This window comes from Camelus dromedarius, unplaced genomic scaffold (assembly GCF_036321535.1).
Source record: "Camelus dromedarius isolate mCamDro1 unplaced genomic scaffold, mCamDro1.pat HAP1_SCAFFOLD_189, whole genome shotgun sequence".
Lineage (NCBI taxonomy): Eukaryota > Metazoa > Chordata > Mammalia > Artiodactyla > Camelidae > Camelus > Camelus dromedarius.
Window position 1 is genome coordinate 1,100,738 of NW_026989847.1, and position 9,918 is coordinate 1,110,655.

Genomic DNA, 9,918 nt, shown 5'->3' on the forward strand with positions numbered 1-9,918 from the left:
CCCACATGCTCAGTTCTGAGATATAAGTGTGTGTGAAAGCCGTCCTTCACCTAGATTTTGGGGAACACAAAGTTTCTTTTGAGTTGCAAACTCCACTCCATATATATATATGGGGAGGTACTACCTCCAACCCGTTTATGCAGTGAAAACTGCAGGAACTCCAAACCGGCACTTGGAAACAGACTGAGAAACCAGAGTAAAAGTTTTCCTGCAACCCGTTCCCTTTGTGCTACATAAACGAACGTCTCTCCACATGCTCAGTTTTGAGAGATAAGTGTGTGTGAAAGCCGTCCTTCACCTAGCTTGTTGGGAACACAAAGTTTCTTTTCAGTTGCAAACTCCAATCCATACATATATATGGGGAGGTAAAAGCTCCAACTCTCTTTTACAGTTAAAACTGCAGGAACTTCAAACCAGGACTAGGAAACAGACTGAGAAACCAGAACTAGTTCCAACTCGGTTTTACAGTGAAAACTGCAGGAACTTCAAACCGGCACTAGGAAACAGACAGAGAAACCAGAGTAAAAGTTTCTCCTGCAACCCGTTCCCTTTGTCCTAGATGAACGAACGTCTCTCCTCATGCTCAGTTCTGAGATATAATTGTGTGTGAAAGCCGTTCTTCACCTAGCTAGTTGGGAACACAAAGTTTCTTTTCAGTTGCAAACTCCACTCCATAAATATATATGGGGAGGTACAAGCTCCAAATCTGTTTTAGAGTGAAAACTGCAGGAAATTCAATCCGGCACTAGGAAACAGACTGAGAAACCAGAGTAAAATTTTCTCCTGCAACCCGTTCCCTTTGTGCTAGATGAACGAACGTCTCTCCACATGCTCAGTTCTGAAAGATAAGTGTGTGTGAAAGCCGTTCTTCACCTAGCTTTTTGGGAACACAAAGTTTTTTTCAGTTGCAAACTCCACTCCATCCATACATATGGGGAGGTACAAGCTGCAACTCGGTTTTACAGTGAAAACTGCAGGAACTTCAAACCGGTACTAGGAAACAGACTGAGAAACCAGAGTAAAAGTTTCTCCTGCAACCCGTTCCCTTTGTGCTAGATGAACGAAAGTCTCTCCACATGCTCAGTTCTGAAAGATTATTGTGTGTGAAAGCCGTCCTTCACCTAGCTTGTTGGGAACACAAAGTTTCTTTTCAGTTGAAAACTCCACTCCATACATATATACGGGGAGGTACAAGCTCCAACTCGGTTTTAAAGTGAAAACTGCAGAAACTTCAAACCAGCACTAGGAAACAGACTGAGAAACCAGAACTAACTCCAACTCGGTTTTACAGTGAAAACTGCAGGAACTTCAAACCGGCACTAGGAAACAGACTGAGAAACCAGTGTAAAAGTTTCTCCTGCAACCCGTTCCCTTTGTGCTAGATGAAAGAACGTCTCTCCACATGCTCAGTTCTGAGAGATCAGTGTGTGTGAAAGCCGTCCTTCACCTAGCTTGTTGGGAACACAAAGTTTCTTTTCAGTTTCAAACTCAAATCCATACATATATATGGGGAGGTACTAGCTCCAATTCGGTTTTACAGTGAAAACTGCAGGAACTTCAAACCGGCACTAGGAAACAACTAATAAACAAGAGTAAAAGTTTCTCCTACAACATGTTCCCTTTGTGCTAGATGAACGAACGACTCCCCACATGCTCAGTTCTGAGAGATAAGTGTGTGTGAAAGCCGTCCTTCACCTAGCTTGTTGGGAACACAAAGTTTCTTTTCAGTTGCAAACACCAATCCATACATATATATGGGGAGGTAAAAGCTCCAACTCTCTTTTACAGTTAAAAGTGCAGGAACTTCAAACCGGCACTAGGAAACAGACTGAGAATCCAGAGTAAATGTTTCTGCTGCAACCCGTTCCCTTTGTGCTAGATGAACGAACGTCTCTCCACATGCTCAGTTCTGAGAGATAATTGTGTGTGAAAGCCGTCCTTCACCTAGCTAGTTGGGAACACAAAGTTTCTTTTCAGATGATAACTCCACTCCATGCATATATATGGGGAGGTACTAGCTCCAACTCGGTTTTACAGTGAAAACTGCAGGAAATTCAAACCAGCACTAGGAAACAGACTGAGAAACCAGAACTAGCTCCAACTCGGTTTTACAGTGAAAACTGCAGGAACTTCAAACCGGCACTAGGAAACAGACTGAGAAACCAGAGTAAAAGTTTCTCCTGCAAACCGTTCCCTTTGTCCTAGATGAACGAACGTCTCTCCACATGCTCAGTTCTGAGATATAATTGTGTGTGAAAGCCTTTCTTCACCTAGCTAGTTGGGAACACAAAGTTTCTTTTCAGTTGCAAACTCCCCTCCATACATATATATGGGGAGGTACTACCTCCAAGTCGGTTTTACAGTGAAAACTGCAGGAAATTCAAACCGGCACTAGGAAACATCTAAGAAACCAGAGTAAAAGTTTCTCTTACAACCCGTTCCCTTTGTGCTAGATGAACGAACGTCTCCCCACATGCTCAGTTCTGAGATATAAGTGTGTGTGAAAGCCGTCCTTCACCTAGATTTTGGGGAACACAAAGTTTCTTTTGAGTTGCAAACTCCACTCCATATATATATATGGGGAGGTACTACCTCCAACCCGTTTATGCAGTGAAAACTGCAGGAACTCCAAACCGGCACTTGGAAACAGACTGAGAAACCAGAGTAAAAGTTTTCCTGCAACCCGTTCCCTTTGTGCTACATAAACGAACGTCTCTCCACATGCTCAGTTTTGAGAGATAAGTGTGTGTGAAAGCCGTCCTTCACCTAGCTTGTTGGGAACACAAAGTTTCTTTTCAGTTGCAAACTCCAATCCATACATATATATGGGGAGGTAAAAGCTCCAACTCTCTTTTACAGTTAAAACTGCAGGAACTTCAAACCAGGACTAGGAAACAGACTGAGAAACCAGAACTAGTTCCAACTCGGTTTTACAGTGAAAACTGCAGGAACTTCAAACCGGCACTAGGAAACAGACAGAGAAACCAGAGTAAAAGTTTCTCCTGCAACCCGTTCCCTTTGTCCTAGATGAACGAACGTCTCTCCTCATGCTCAGTTCTGAGATATAATTGTGTGTGAAAGCCGTTCTTCACCTAGCTAGTTGGGAACACAAAGTTTCTTTTCAGTTGCAAACTCCACTCCATAAATATATATGGGGAGGTACAAGCTCCAAATCTGTTTTAGAGTGAAAACTGCAGGAAATTCAATCCGGCACTAGGAAACAGACTGAGAAACCAGAGTAAAATTTCCCCTGCAACCAGTTCCCTTTGTGCTAGATGAACGAACGTCTCTCCACATGCTCAGTTCTGAGAGATAAGTGTGTGTGAAAGCCGTACTTCACCTAGCTTGTTGGGAACACAAAGTTTCTTTTCAGTTGCAAACTAAACTCCATACATATATATTGGGATGTACTAGCTCCAAATCGGTTTTACAGTGAAAACTGCAAGAACTTCAAACCGGCACTAGGAAACAGACTGAGAAACCAGAGTAAAATTTTCTCCTGCAACCCGTTCCCTTTGTGCTAGATGAACGAACGTCTCTCCACATGCTCAGTTCTGAAAGATAAGTGTGTGTGAAAGCCGTTCTTCACCTAGCTTTTTGGGAACACAAAGTTTTTTTCAGTTGCAAACTCCACTCCATCCATACATATGGGGAGGTACAAGCTGCAACTCGGTTTTACAGTGAAAACTGCAGGAACTTCAAACCGGTACTAGGAAACAGACTGAGAAACCAGAGTAAAAGTTTCTCCTGCAACCCGTTCCCTTTGTGCTAGATGAACGACAGTCTCTCCACATGCTCAGTTCTGAAAGATTATTGTGTGTGAAAGCCGTCCTTCACCTAGCTTGTTGGGAACACAAAGTTTCTTTTCAGTTGAAAACTCCACTCCATACATATATACGGGGAGGTACAAGCTCCAACTCGGTTTTAAAGTGAAAACTGCAGAAACTTCAAACCAGCACTAGGAAACAGACTGAGAAACCAGAACTAACTCCAACTCGGTTTTACAGTGAAAACTGCAGGAACTTCAAACCGGCACTAGGAAACAGACTGAGAAACCAGAGTAAAAGTTTCTCCTGCAACCCGTTCCCTTTGTGCTAGATGAACGAACGTCTCTCCACATGCTCAGTTCTGAGATATAATTGTGTGTGAAAGCCGTTCTTCACCTAGCTAGTTGGGAACACAAAGTTTCTTTTCAGTTGCAAACTCCACTTCATACATATATATGGGGAGGTACTAGCTCCAAATCGGTTTTAGAGTGAAAACTGCAAGAACTTCAAACCGGCACTAGGAAACACACTGAGAAACCAGCGTAAAATTTTCCCCTGCAAACCGTTCCCTTTTTGCTAGATGAACGAACGTCTCTCCACATGCTCAGTTCTGAAAGATAAGTGTGTGTGAAAGCCGTTCTTCACCTAGCTTGTTGGGAACACAAATTTTTTTTCAGTTGCAAACTCCACTCCATACATATATATGGGGAGGTACTAGCTCCAACTCGGTTTTACAGTGAAAACTGCAGGAACTTCAAACCGGTACTAGGAAAAAGACTGAGAAACCAGAGTAAAAGTTTCTCCTGCAACCCGTTCCCTTTTGGCTAGATGAACCAACGTCTCTCCACATGCTCAGTTCTGAGAGATAAGTGTGTGTGAAACCCGTCCTTCACCTAGCTTGTTGGGAACACGAAGTTTTTATTCAGTTGCAAACTCCACTCCATACATATATATGGGGAGGTACTAGCTCCAACTCGGTTTTACAGTGAAAACTGCAGGAACTTCAAACCGGTACTAGGAAACAGACTGAGAAACCAGAGTAAAAGTTTCTCCTGCAACCTGTTCCCTTTGTGCTAGATGAACGATCGTCTCTCCACATGCTCAGTTCTGCGAGATGTGTGTGTGTGAAAGCCATCCTTCACCTAGCTTGTTGGGAACACAAAGTTTCTTTACAGTTGCAAAGTCCACCCCATACATATATACGGGGAGTTACTAGCTCCAGCTCGGTTTTACAGTGAAAACTGCAGGAACTTCAAACCAGCACTGGAAACAGACTGAGAAAGCAGAACTAGCTCCAACTCGGTTTTACACTGAATACTGCAGGAACTACAAACCGGCACTAGGAAACAGACTGAGAAACCAGAGTAAAAGTTTCTCCTGCAACACGTTCCCTTTGTGCTAGATGAACGAACGTCTCTCCACATGCTCAGTTCTGAGAGATAAGTGTGTGTGAAAGCCGTCCTTCACCTAGCGTGTTGGGAACACAAAGATTCTTTTCAGTTGCAAACTCCACTCCATACAAATATATGGGGAGGTATTAGCTCCAAGTCGGTTTTACAGTGAAAACTGCAGGAACATCAAACCGGCACTAGGAAACATACTGAGAAACCAGAGTAAAAGTTTCTCCTGCAAACCTTTCCTTTTGTGCTAGTAGAAAGAACGTCTCTCCACATGCTCAGTTCTGAGAGATAAGTGTGTGTGAAAGCCGTCCTTCACCTAGGTTGTTGGGAACACAAAGTTTCTTTTCAGTTGAAAACGCCACTCCATACATATATATGGGGAGGTACTAGCTCCAACCCGGTTTTACAGTGAAAACTGCAGGAATTCAAACTGGCACTAGGAAACAGACTGAGAAACCAGAGTAAAAGTTTCTCCTGCAACCCGTTCCCATTGTGCTAGATGAACGAACGTCTCTCCACATGCTCAGTTTTAAGAGATAAGTGTGTGTGAAAGCCGTCCTTCACCTAGCTTGTTGGGAACACACAGTTTCTTTTCAGTTGCAAACTCCACTCCAAATATATATATGGGTAGGTAGTAGCTCCAACTCGGTTTTACAGTGAAAACTGCAGGAACTTCAACCGGCACTACGAATCAGACTGAGAATCCAGAGTAAAATTTTCTCCTGCAACCCGTTCCATTTGTGCTACATAAACGAACGTCTCTCCACATGCTCAGTTCTGAGTGTTTTGTGTGTGTGAAATCCGTCCTTCACCTAGCTTGTTGGGATCACAAAGTTTTTTTTCAGTTGCAAACTCCACTCCATACATATATACGGTTAGGTACTAGCTCCAAATCGGTTTTACAGTGAAAATTGCAGGAACTTCAAAACGGCACTAGGAAACAGACTGAGAAACCAGAACTAGCTCCAACTCGGTTTTACAGTGAAAACTGCAGGAACTTCAAACCGGCACTAGGAAACAGACTGAGAAACCAGAACTAGCTCCAACTCGGGTTTACAGTGAAAACTGCAGGAACTTCAAACCTGCACTAGGAAACAGACTGAGAAACCAGAGTAAAAGTTTCTCCTGCAACCCGTTCCCTTTGGGCTAGATGAACGAACGTCTCTCTATATGCTCAGTTCTGAGAGATAAGTGTGTGTGAAAGCCGTCCTTCACCTAGCTTGTTGGGAACACAAAGTTTCTTTTCAGTTGCAAACTCCACTCCATACATATATATGGGTAGGTACTAGTCCAACTCGGTTTTGCAGTGAAAATTGCAGGAACTTCAAACCGGTTCTAGGAAACAGACAGAGAAACAAGAGTAAAAGTTTCTCCTGCAACCCGATCCCTTTGTGCTAGATGAACGAACGTCTCTACACATGCTCAGTTCTGAGAGATCAGTGTGTGTGAAAGCCGTCCTTCACCTAGCTTGTTGGGAACACAAAGTTTCTTTTCAGTTGCAAACTCCACTCCATACATATATATGGGAGGTACTAACTCAAACCCTGTTTTACAGTGAAAACTGCAGGAATTTCAAACCGGCACTAGGAAACAGACTGAGAAACCAGAACTAGCTCCAACTAGGTTTTACAGTGAAAACTGCAGGAACATCAAACCGGCACTAGGAAACAGACTGAGAAACCAGTACTAGCTCCAACTCGGTTTTACAGTGAAAACTGCAGGAACTTCAAACCGGCACTAGGAAACAGACTGAGAAACCAGAGTAAAAGTTTCTCCTGCAACCCGTTCCCTTTGTGCTAGATGAACGAACGTCTCTCTACATGCTTAGTTCTGAGAGATAAGTGTGTTTGAAAGACGACCTTCACATAGCTTGTTGGGAACACAAAGTTTCTTTTCATTTGCAAACAACAATCCACCCATATATAAGGGGAGGTACTAGCTCCAAACCGGTTTTACAGTGAAAACTGCAGGAACTTCAAACCGGCACTAGGAAACAGATTGAGAAACCAGAGTAAAAGTTTCTCTTGCAACCCGTTCACTTTGTGCTAGATGAACGAAAGTCTCTCCACATGCTCATTTCTGAAAGATTAGTGGGTGTGAAAGCCGTCCTTCACCTAGCTTGTTGGGAACACAAAGTTTCTTTTCACTTGCAACTCCACTCCATACATATATATGTGGAGGTACTAGCTCCAACTCGGTTTTACAGTGAAAACTGCAGGAACTTCCAACCGGCACCTGGAATCAGACTGAGAAACCAGAGTAAAAGTTTCTCCTGCAAACCGTTCCCTTTGTGCTAGATGAACGAACGTCTCTCCTCATGCTCAGTTCTGAGAGATTAGTGTGTGTGAATGCCACCCATCACCTAGCTTGTTGGGAACACAAAGTTTCTTTTCAGTTGCAAACTCCACTCCATACATATATATGGGGAGGTACTAGCTCCAACTCGGTTTTACAGTGAAAACTGCAGGAACTTCAAACCGGCACTAGGAATCAGACTGAGAAACCAGAGTAAAAGTTTCTCCGGCAACCCGTTCCCTTTTTGCTAGATGAACGAACGTCTCTCCACATGCTCAGTTCTGAGATATAATTGTGTGTGAAAGCCGTCCTTCACCTAGCTTGTTGGGAACACAAAGTTTCTTTTCAGTTGCAAACTCCACTCCATATATATATATGGGGAGGTACTAACTCAAACCCGGTTTTACAGTGAAAACTGCAGGAACTTCAAACCGGCACTAGGAAACAGACTGAGAAACCAGAACTAGCTTCAACTCGGTTTTACAGTGAAAACTGCAGGAACTTCTAACCGGCACTAGGAAACATACTGAGAAACCAGAGTAAAAGTTTCTCTTGCAACCCGTTCACTTTGTGCTAGATGAACGAAAGTCTCTCCGCATGCTCAGTTCTGAAAGATTATTGTGTGTGAAAGCCGTCCTTCACCTAGCTTGTTGGGAACACAAAGTTTCTTTTCACTTGCAACTCCACTCCATACATATATATGGGGAGGTACTAGCTCCAACTCGGTTTTACAGTGAAAACTGCAGGAACTTCAAACCGGCACTAGGAAACAGACTGAGAAACCAGAGTAAAAGATTCTCCTGCATCCCAATCCCTTTGTGCTAGATGAATGAAAGTCTCTCCACATGCTCAGTTCTGAGAAATAAGTGTGTGTGAAAGCCGTCTTTCACCTAGCTTGTTGGGAACACAAAGTTTCTTTTCAGTTGCAAACTCCACTCCATATATATATATGGGGAGGTACTAGATCCAACTCGGTTTTACAGTGAAAACGGCAGGAACTTCAAACCGGCACTAGGAAACAGACTGAGAAACCAGAGTAAAAGTTTCTCCTGCAACCCGTTCCATTTGTGCTAGATGAACGAACGTCTCTCCACATGCTCAGTTCTGAGAGATAATTGTGTGTGAAAGCCGCCCATCACCTAGCATGTTGGGAACACAAAGTTTTTTTCAGTTCCCAACTCCACTCCATACATATATATGGGGAGGTACTAGCTTCAACTCGGTTTTACAGTGAAAACTGCAGGAACTTCAAACCGGCACTAGGAAACAGACTGAGAAACCAGAGTAAAATTTTCTCCTGCAAACCGTTCCTTTGTGCTAGATGAACGAACGTCTCTCCAAATGCTCAGTTCTGAGAGATAAGTGTGTGTGAAAGCCGTCCTTCACATAGCTTGTTGGGAACACAAAGTTTCTTTTCAGTTGCAAACTCCACTCCATACATATATATTGGGCGGTAGTAGCTCTAACCCGGTTTTACAGTGAAAACTGCAGGAACTTCAAACCGGCACTAGGAAACAGACTGAGAAACCAGAGTAAAAGTTTCTCCTGCAACCCGTTCCCTTTGGGCTTGATGAACGAACGTCTCTCCACCTGCTCAGTTCTGAGAGATAAGTGTGTGTGAAAGCCGTCCTTCACCTAGCTTGTTGGGAACACAAAGTTTCTTTTCAGTTGCAAACTCCACTCCATTCATATATATGGGTAGGTATTGGTCCAACTCGGTTTTACAGTGAAAACTGCAGGAACTTCAAACTGGTTCTAGGAAACAGACAGAGAAACCAGAGTAAAAGTTTCTCCTGCAACCCGATCCCTTTGTGCTAGATGAACGAACGTCTCTCCACATGCTCAGTTCTGAGAGATAAATGTGTGTGAAAGCCGTCCTTCACCTAGCTTGTTGGGAACACAAAGTTTCTTTTCAGTTACAAACTCCAATCCATACATATATATGGGGAGGTACTAGTTCCAATTCGATTTTACAGTGAAAACTGCAGGAACTTCAAACCGGCACTAGGAAACAGACTGAGAAACCAGAGTAAAAGTTTCTCTTGCAACCCGTTCACTTTGTGCTAGATGAACGAAAGTCTCTCCACATGCTCAGTTCTGAAAGATTAGTGGGTGTGAAAGCCGTCCTTCACCTAGCTTGTTGGGAACACAAAGTTTCTTTTCACTTGCAACTCCACTCCATACATATATATGGGGAGGTACTAGCTCCAACTCGGTTTTACAGTGAAAACTGCAGGAACTTCAAACCGGCACTAGGAAACAGACTGAGAGACCAGAGTAAAAGTTTCTCCTGCATCCCAATCCCTTTGTGCTAGATGAATGAAAGTCTCTCCACATGCTCAGTTCTGAGAAATAAGTGTGTGTGAAAGCCGTCCTTCACCTAGCTTGTTGGGAACACAAATTTTCTTTTCAGTTGCAAACTCCACTCCATATATATATATGGGGAGGTACTAGAT